Genomic DNA, 9,685 nt, shown 5'->3' on the forward strand with positions numbered 1-9,685 from the left:
GAATGAGATGAATTGAAAAATACTACTTCTCTTATCATTTTTGCAGAGCAAATATTTGTAATAAAAATAATATAAACTGAGCACGGTGCACTTTGTATACTGTGTTGTAATTGAAATCAATATATTTAAAAATGTAGAAAAACATTCAAAATATTTAATACATTTCAATTGGTATTCTATTGTTTAACAGTGCAATTAAAACTGTGATTAATAGTGATTATTTTTTTTAATCGTGATTAATTTTTGAGTTAATTGTGTGAGTTAACTGTGATTAATTGTCAGCCCTAACTTAGATATTTGCTCACTACTTCTATGATCCTGGCAGACGAGGGGCCAGCTCATGTCAAAGCCCCAGGCCAATTCACTTGTGTATTAGTATAAATCAAAGTGTTTGTTAAATGCATAAGAGTGTATTTGGTGTTTAAACTTCAAGAAAACAAATGGGCTATTACTCGCATTGTTTTCTCTTATCTGTACCCCATTATAATGTAATAGCAAACATTTATATTGCATATACCCCTGTAACTAAAGAACACATCAAGTGAGAACAGGCTTGTGGAATGCAAATGAAGAACTTTAAAAGTGCTAATTTCAAAGCAAGTGGTCATTGTGTGTGATGATGAGAAGAAGCTATAAGTGTGGATTCAGGGAAGGATCCTTCATCTCTGAATTGTTTCGACTCTTACAGGGAAGTGTACCAGATGCAAAGCGGAGATCCCCAGAGACAATCGGGGTACCCTGAAAAGACTTTTGGGAAACTGGCAGTTTATTATATCACTGCCACCATTTGGAATTACAAACTGTGACTCACCTGTGCATATGTTTTTCCTGCTTTCACTTCTCGATAACTCTCATTTCCTTTTCTTAGCTAATAAACTTTCAGTTAGAATACTCTAGAATTGGCTACCAGTTTGTCTTTCGTGTTAGATCTAGGATACCAATTGATTTTGAGTAAGTGACTGGTCTCTTGGGACTGGAAGGAACATAAATACGATGTGATCTTTGGTAGAAGAGACCATTATCAATAAGTCCAGTTTGTCTGGGCTGCAAGATGTATTGCAGAGTCTAAGGGATTGTCTGTGACTCCATGGTAAGACTGGTATAGTGATCTAGGAGTTTACATTTGTTACTGGTTTGGTGAAATCTAATTATAGAATACATCACCAGATTGGGGTGTGTGCCCTGTTTTCTGATAGTCTGCCCTGAGGTAGGCACTCACGGTCACACATGGACAGCATGACACCTTCTATAAACAAAAAATCAAGTGTTTGTAGTAGAGGTGTAAATGAATCTGTCTATCCTATTACCTCGGTTATGGTCTGTGCCCATGAGGAATCCCATTGACTTCAGTGGGGCTGCACATGGGTGCAAAGGCCCATTCAAACAGAATGCATTGTAGGATCAGGGTCTTAGTTGTATAATATTTTTAAATGGATAATTCACTGATTAAATTTTTTAAAAAATGAGTAAAATTAGAGATAGCTATGGGAATATTAGATTTGAAACAAACATGCACATATTGGATCATTTTTTCATGCAAATATTGATTTCCTGGTAGCTAGAATAATATTTAAAGGGAAACTACTAAACATGACACTTTGCAAATTATAGCTTCAGAAAATTGTAATTGAGTTTGTAGTTGCCCTGAATTGTGACAAGTCCCTAGCACAGAGAATCCCTGGCTTCTTGGCACTACTGCAATATAATTGAATAATAAATAAAAAAATTACTACTACCACTGTGGCTTAGGAAGGGGTGGCGTAGAATTCTACAACTGAAGAGTGAGGGGAAAGGAAGATCACTATTATAATGTACATCAGCTTAGTGCACCAGAATACGGAGGGGTTCATCAATTTGCTAGCTGCATGTCAGAGATGAGCACGTTTGCATTTTAATGTCATTCACATTTTAATTGGATACAGACATTCATTCTGTAAGGCCAAGGTAGAAGAAGAGTAAAACAAGGGGCAGGAAAAAAAGAATGAAAAATCTTTTTTTAAGATATGTAGATATGTCACTTAACTTTTTTTCTGTCACCTTCCCATTTCACTGCTCATGTTCCAATGAAATTTTAAGGATTTGCCACCATCATAGACCGTGCAACTTTTTCTTTTTAATTGAAAGGATACCATCTTTGCCAAGTAGGTTTCCCTGAGGTTTTCCAGCTGTAATTCAAATGTTATACATCACCATATATATCTCCATCACATTTCAAATATGGTTCAGTAATTTCAATTTATTATAGCATCACAGTAGTAACACTATAGTTATGGTTGATGAGATACTTGTATTATAAACTCCTGTTTTCAGACACTTATAACTTTGTGAAAAAATTACCCTTTGAGCTGAAATTTCTTACACTTGTTCCTAGTCTGAAGGTGAATTTATATTCTGGAAATTTAGTAAACTTCCATTTGTTCATTTTTTAAATAAGTTAACCACTTAAAACATGAAAGAGCCCTCACTTTTTTACAACACTATTCAGATGATTTGCATTTGTTTGAGAAACTCAGAAACATTTTGCCTTGAAAATTCCCAAAATTGATCCACTTCATTGCTTTGATAAATATGAAGAAGGATTAATAAAAAAGTTTGAATGAATGGAAATGGCAAACCACCTTCAATGTTAAAACTTAGAACAACATGCTTTGATGAACCTACAACCTCTGTGTGTTTGGATTTATTTCTCTTCTCTGTGTCTTCTGCATAAATAACTAACTTAGATTATGGTATTGAAATGGTTAGTTATATATTACAGTTCCAGCCAGCCAAAAAGTTTGCATGTTTGTTAGCTAGAAGATTAATATATATATTTTTTTAATATGGGACAAACTCAAAAATGTCAAGGCCAAAAGTTTCCAAGAGTGGCCACCAATTTTGGGTGCCCAGCTGGTAATACCTTGGGACCTGAATTTTAAACTGGGATCACCCACAAGTTCAACTGAAGTCAATGGAACCTGCAAGTACTCAAAAACGCAGACTGAGGGACCATTAGCAGCTACTTTTGAAAAGTTGGCTGCATATCTGGATCAGGATTAACCTTTGTAGGTTACGGTTTTATACAGAAACAGCAACCATAGGTTGCCCTGTTTCTATGCAGTGGTTTAGCAGATTTTTTAAGAATGTTTTTAAAGGACATTGAAAAATTGAAGAAGTTGCAGCAAAAAGCCACAAAATTAATTAGAGGGCTGAAAAAAATGTCTTACAGTTGGAAAGTTAAAGACTGTTTACCTCATTAAAAAACAGATTGAAAAAAAGTGACTCGATTAGAGTGTTTTAGTACTTTCACTAGCAGAAAATGCTAGGTACCAAAGGGTTCTTTAACAGAATGGAGAAAGGCACAGCAAGAACTAATGACTGGAAGCTAAAGCTAGACAAATTCAAATTAGAAAACAAATAACAAATATTTAACAGTGGGGGTAATTAATCATGGAACAAACTATCAAGGGAAGCAGTAGATTCTTCATCTCTTGATGTCTTCAGATCAAGACTAGATGCCTTTCTGGAAGATCTGCTTTAGTCAAACAAAAGTAATTCAACTCAATGAAGGGCTAACAAGATAATATTCCATGACCCATGATATACAGGAGGTCAAACTAGATCAGGGATCGGCAACCTTTCAGAAGTAGTGTGCCGAGTCTTCATTTATTCACTCTAATTTAAGGTTTTGTGTGCCAGTAATACATTTTAACTTTTTTAGAAGGTCTCTTTCTACAAGTCTGTAATATATAACTACACTATTGTTGTATGTAAAGTAAATAAGGTTTTTAAAATGTTTAAGAAGCTTAATTTAAAATTAAATTAAAATGCAGATCTTATCAGTTTAGTGATATCCTTGCCCTTGCTTTTACTTGCTGAGTTTTCCAATGTCTGGCACGTATTTGGATACTTTAAGCTGCACTTCTGACAGGCTTTGAGTGATCAGTTGTTAACCAACTCCGAGAGGGACAGAGGACAGATTTCATGTGAGAAAATACCTGTTTACACATGTATGTGGATCCAAATGTTGAAAGCATTGCAAACGCAATTTTCTTCAAAAAGTTAAATTTCACTGGCAGGGACATCCAGCAGCTCATAATAGAGGCCTCATGATCTCTCTCGGTAGCTTCAAGTACACTCTGCAGATCTCCAAACTTTGATGCCCACAATTCTGAGCTTTTTGACTGAATGAGCTGCATTTCAAACTCTTCAACACCCATCCACTGAAATACAGACAAATCCAAGTTGCTTTTGTTGAACTTTTCAGGTTTAATTAGGAAAGAAAGCATTGGGCCAAATCGCTGGAAACCTTGAAATCTGTCAGAAAATTCTGATTCCAGTTCTTGCATGTACATTCTAATCTCAAAGTCAAACGCAGTGTGCTGTTCCACGTGGCGTGATGGTGATGTAAGCAGCAAATCAGGACTTAAAAATATCCCAGTACAGTGGCGCTGGAACAATTTTTAAGGTGGGGGTGCTGAGCTGTGCCCCCTCTTGCCCTTGTCTGCACCCCTCACTGCCCCAGACTGGGGCCAGTGGGCCACAGATGAGGGCAGCTGCAGAGCCCTGGCTGGCAGCCAGGACCCCAGACCGGCAGCAGAGCCCCCTGGACCAGTGTCTGGGACGCGGGGTCTGCAGCAGGAACCCCAGCTGGCAGGGGGCCAGCGGCTGGTACCCCAGGCCTGCAGCGGAGCCCCCGGGACCGGTGGCCTGGACCTGGGGCTGGCAGCGGGCTGAGCGGGGCCGGCGGAAGGAACCCCAGCTGGCAGGGGGCTGGCGGCTGGTACCCCAGGCCAGCAGCAGAGCCCTTCGGGACCGGTGGCCAGGACCTGGGCAGTGTGAGTGCAACTGAAAATCAGCTCGCGTGCCATAGGTTGCCTACCCCTGGACTAGATGATCTAATTGTCCCCTCTGGTCTTAAAAAAATGCTATGAATTTGACTCTATAAGGTGATTTAGAGTCCATCCTCCCAGCTGAATGGCTCCTTACAGAATATTTCCCAAAATAAATGTATATGTACCAGATTATGAGGATTCAACTACTTTCTCTGGGAAGTACTCATCTTCCATGGACAATTTGGAAAGAGAAACAGAGAAGGAATACTTTCCTCACTACTGAAATGTATCCATCCACTTTACCACTTTACTTTAAGGTGGTAAATGGGGCACTGAAATTCTGCCCTATATCACTGGACAGTAAGTTAAATTAACTGAAATTACAGGGGAATGTGATGACCTAATTTAGAATTTGGCAAAGTTGCTTACACTCTTGTGAGACCACACCTAGAGACTTTGAAAAAAACCATGGAACCTCTAATGACCAAAAGTGTTCAGGTCCTCAGCATTTCACATGGCCACATCATTTCATTAGAGAGAAGACTGTAACTGCAAGTATTAAAGTTATGAGCAAATTGCTAAACCACAGTGAAAACCACCTTATCCAGGATAATGGTCAAAATTCTGTGATTGCATCCACTGTGTCCCAGCATGTCCAAACATAGTTGAGACACAGCAGATTATATTACTCTTGAAAATGTATTCCGTTACAACCTTTGTACCAGCATGTAGTCTCTTTCTTTGCAGATCTTGTTGGCAACAAAGATGATTAAGAAGCCTTTTTGCTATTGATTATTCTACACCTCTTCATTACTATTTACTTCTGTCTGTTTCTGTATGTTCTGCATGAACACACTTGATTTCATTTTTGATTTTGGAACAGTTACCAAAAGACTAATTTAGCAGTGTCTTGTGAATGCTCTTTATTTCTGATTTGGAGCTATTTCCATGTCACTAATCTGCTAAATAAATGGTGATGAACAGCACTAATTTTACAGATTTTTTAATAAATTTTTTGTCATCCAAAATAAATTGCAGTAAACAGTTTGAGAGACATATTAATTAGGTAAAGGATAAACTGGTTCATCTGATTTTGATATGTAAGAATCTGGAACATTCAGAAGCAGCATGACAGGCTTGTTACTTGGGGTTGTCAGAACGTCCATAAGGGGTAACTTAACGATTTCACTCAAAGCAATATAAGGAATAAATCAACAGGAACCCAGCACTTCCATCTGATAAGATTCATGCAAGTAAGTGTGCTCTAACACTGCAGTTTATTAGATTTAAGCACACACAAACATAAACAATAGGTTTAGAACATCCCAGATATGTACCTAACATCTGGAACAGTATTGAGTAATTAAGAGCAGGTTTGTAGTGGCCAGTTGCTCACCCACGGGTGAGAAAGGGTGTCAGGAAAAACGTCTCTCAGGATGGCTTCAGAGGACTACTCCAAGTATATTCTATTAACTAATCTTTTATAACTAACCTCTATAAAACACATAGGTCATAATGACCCCCACTGTATCATCACTTTTCTAACTGTCAATAAACTGAATATCAGAGGTGCCTAGACTCAAGGTTTTCCATCCACCAAGGTTTTCAGTCTCAGTTGTTTACTTCTTTGTCCCCGCCTCCCCTTCTGATTAGCAGAAACTGCCAGCTAGACATGACCTTGCTTCTAAAAGCCTGTCTCCAAATTAACCCTTAACTGTTCTCTCTTGTGTTCTGTTTCATTACTTCAGGGTCGCTGAATGCACATAACATGGTTGCAATTAGCTTGATCACATTCTGCAGTATACACACCCTTCAAATCCAGGGCAATAAGCTCTCCAGATCCTCAAGTCAATCTTTCTTTTAACTAACAGATTCAGTGAGATGTATCTCACTCTTTGGAGAGTAAACAAACACAAACAAAAAAACTATCCCATTACTTCTAGTTTAATTTCATTAACAAAAAGGTAATTCCAAAATAACACTGCATGAACCTCATCTTAAGCCTTTTTCCTAGGCTTGGCTGTTCCTACCTTCCTTCTTCCAACCTCCTACCTTGGCTGTTCCTTCCTTCATTCAAATCTCTGCAGAACAAACTGTAGCTCCCAGAAGGCCCTTGTCCCTTAAATTCGTTGTGGCAAAGTACTTCCACATATGATATCTTAACTTTATACAGCAGTTCAGAGTAACCATGAACACAGATGCACTGTCTATTTTAAGCGATTTTTTTCATGTTTATTATGCAAGGTATTTTAAAGAAATAATAAATTAACTGGTCATATTTAACACTGGGACAAGTGAGATGAAGCTCTTTATAACCCATTTCAATTTTCCTCAAACTTCCATTTTTTAATTTAAATCTTAGTGTTTTTCTAGACAAACACTAATGTGGCAAGCTGGGTTGTAAATCTACAGCTCACTACATTACCGTGCACTAACTATCCGTGTGGACCCTGCTACACCATACTAAAAGTTCCCTTGTGCGCTTTAATCTACTTTGCTTTGAAATGGGAGTAGATCAAAGAACATTAAGGAACTTTTAGTGCACACTAGGAAGGCCCACATGGACTGTTACTGCACGGCATGCTAGTGAGCTGTAGATTTATACCCCAGCTTGCTGTGTACTAACTGTTCTCCTATACAAGCCCTTATTGTGATGCGTTCTGACCATATTTTTAAATTCTTTAGGTTCTTCAGTATTATTTCTCTGTCCTCGCTGGTATCTATTAATTTTGTTAACCTATGTTCCCCTTTTCCAGGTTACTTATAAAGATATTTGAGAAAACCAAAACTAGCACAAATCCCTGTTTTTATTAGACTTGGTTTAGAATCCTTCAGCCAATTTTCAGTTCATGTCACCATGCTTACATCCAAGCCAATCTGAATTAAATTTAGAGAAAGAGCTCATGAAAGTTTTTAATAAAATGTTTTACTAAAACCCAAATATATTATTTCCACTGCATTCATCCACCAAAATAGAAATTGGATCCAGGCTGGCAAACCCATGGATGTGCATGGAGCCACATTGACTCCAGTAGAAAGTTCCCATGGGAACAAGATTCTCCTGACACAGTTCAGTCTCAGGATCAGGACCTAATTTCGTAATGCTGTCCCTCCAAAAAAAATAAAAGTAAAATAAAATAAAAATTCCTCACCTGGCAAGCTTTATTCCTTATAAACGTATGCTGGTTATTGATTATATTTCTCTATCCTTTGGGAGGGGGGTGTGTGTGTGGAAGGAAGTTGATAACAGCTCTTGTTAACTACAGTGAAGCCCCCAGGTGCTCCATGCCTAGATCATAATTTCTCTTATCTGTTGAAGAGCCCCATCTCTTCCTCTTTAATCACAATTTGTAGCATGAATTTTATTTGTTTGAAAATTTATACTGACGAGGTGTTTTCCACTATTCATTTATTCTCCTGTTTCAAAATTTCACTGTCCAGTCAGGAAGCTGTGATAGGGAACACTCACTTCTATTGCTACCTAGTGGTCAGGTGAAGGTTCAGCTGTCTACTTGCTGGATGTCCCCTTAATTCACTGTAGAGCCTCTCTGTGGTGAGCACTCTCTGTTTTGTGACTCAGCCCTCCACCCAAGTCACACATTCCAGTACACCCCTTTCTAGGTACACATACACCAAAAAGACCAGTTTTGGGGCTGTCTTCAGATGCCTGCAAGGGCTTCAGGGCTTTCTCTTTAGGTTGGAGAATTGGGGGTCTTGACCCTTGTATATTCAGGGCCTTCCCCATTTAGGTTCCCTATTCAATGACAGGCACCTAACATTGTTCGCTCTTTAGGAGTTGGTAGGAGACCATGGGCCAACCCTCTCCACTTGGCTCCACTCCAGGGCCCAATGCAAGGCAGCTAAATCCTGCACCTTGGGGTGATAAGTAGCTGCTTCCCAGAATCACTTCCACCCCTTATTCCCCACAAGGTAAATTAAAGAACTGAACACAAAATAAAGGTTCTGACCTTCAAAAACAATCACCAGTCCCTCCTTTGCAGGCTTGGTCAGGTCAGCATCACCAGACCTCCAGCAACAAGAGCTCCTGAAGTACTCCTTTCCCAGAGCCCAGGTCTTCTCCATTCCACTATCTGCCTCCCTCCGAGCTGCTCTGCTTCCCTTTTTAAGCTCTGCCTTCAGCTTGTGCAGGCTCTGCAGGTGCAGCAGTGCAGGGCCAAAGCAGCTCCCTAACCCTTTCTCCAGTGTGAGGTTTGTATACTCCATCACAGGAGCAGAAACAGTAATATGTGAATACTAGCAGCACTGGTGATACATCTCCAATGAAGAGAAACTTATAAAGTGCACCTGTCATGTTTGCAAAGAGTAAGTCAACCAACTCCAATTCCCGCCCCCTCCCCGCAATATTTCACCACAACAGTCTGCATTTCAGAATTTCCTTTGCTACTGAAAATACTGTTGGCACATAATGCCAGTTCCTCACTTCTTCCTTTTTTGTCTATTCTATACAATAATTGCATCTGAAAAAAACACCCTACATTAAAAAGAAAAGGAGTACTTGTGGCACCTTAGAGACTAACCAATTTATTTTAGCATGAGCTTTCGTGAGCTACAGCTCACTTCATCAGATGCATACCGTGGAAACTGCCTAATTAAAGACTTAGCCACTCCCAGTCTCTATTTAAGCCTAAATTAATAGTATCCAATTTGCAAATGAATTCCAATTCAGCAGTTTCTCGCTGGAGTCTGGATTTGAAGTTTTTTTGTTTTAAGATAGCGACCTTCATGTCTGTGATTGCGTGACCAGAGAGATTGAAGTGTTCTCCGATTGGTTTATGAATGTTATAATTCTTGACATCTGATTTGTGTCCATTTATTCTTTTACGTAGAGACTGTCCAGTTTGACCAATGTA

At 39.0% G+C, this 9,685-nt stretch overlaps 1 long non-coding RNA gene across 1 annotated transcript; it reads right to left on the reverse strand.

Annotated features, from left to right (window-relative positions):
• Positions 1 to 224: 224 nt before the first annotated feature.
• LOC142071409 (uncharacterized) lies at positions 225 to 9,090 on the reverse strand. Its single transcript, XR_012667441.1, has 3 exons — positions 8,783 to 9,090; positions 3,978 to 4,202; positions 225 to 2,165 (listed from the first exon to the last, which is right to left on the reverse strand). It is a non-coding gene; the product is annotated as an uncharacterized LOC142071409 (long non-coding RNA).
• Between the last annotated feature and the right edge of the window lie 595 nt (positions 9,091 to 9,685).

The sequence above is a fragment of the Caretta caretta genome, chromosome 3 (genome assembly GCF_965140235.1).
Source record: "Caretta caretta isolate rCarCar2 chromosome 3, rCarCar1.hap1, whole genome shotgun sequence".
Classification (NCBI taxonomy): domain Eukaryota; kingdom Metazoa; phylum Chordata; order Testudines; family Cheloniidae; genus Caretta; species Caretta caretta.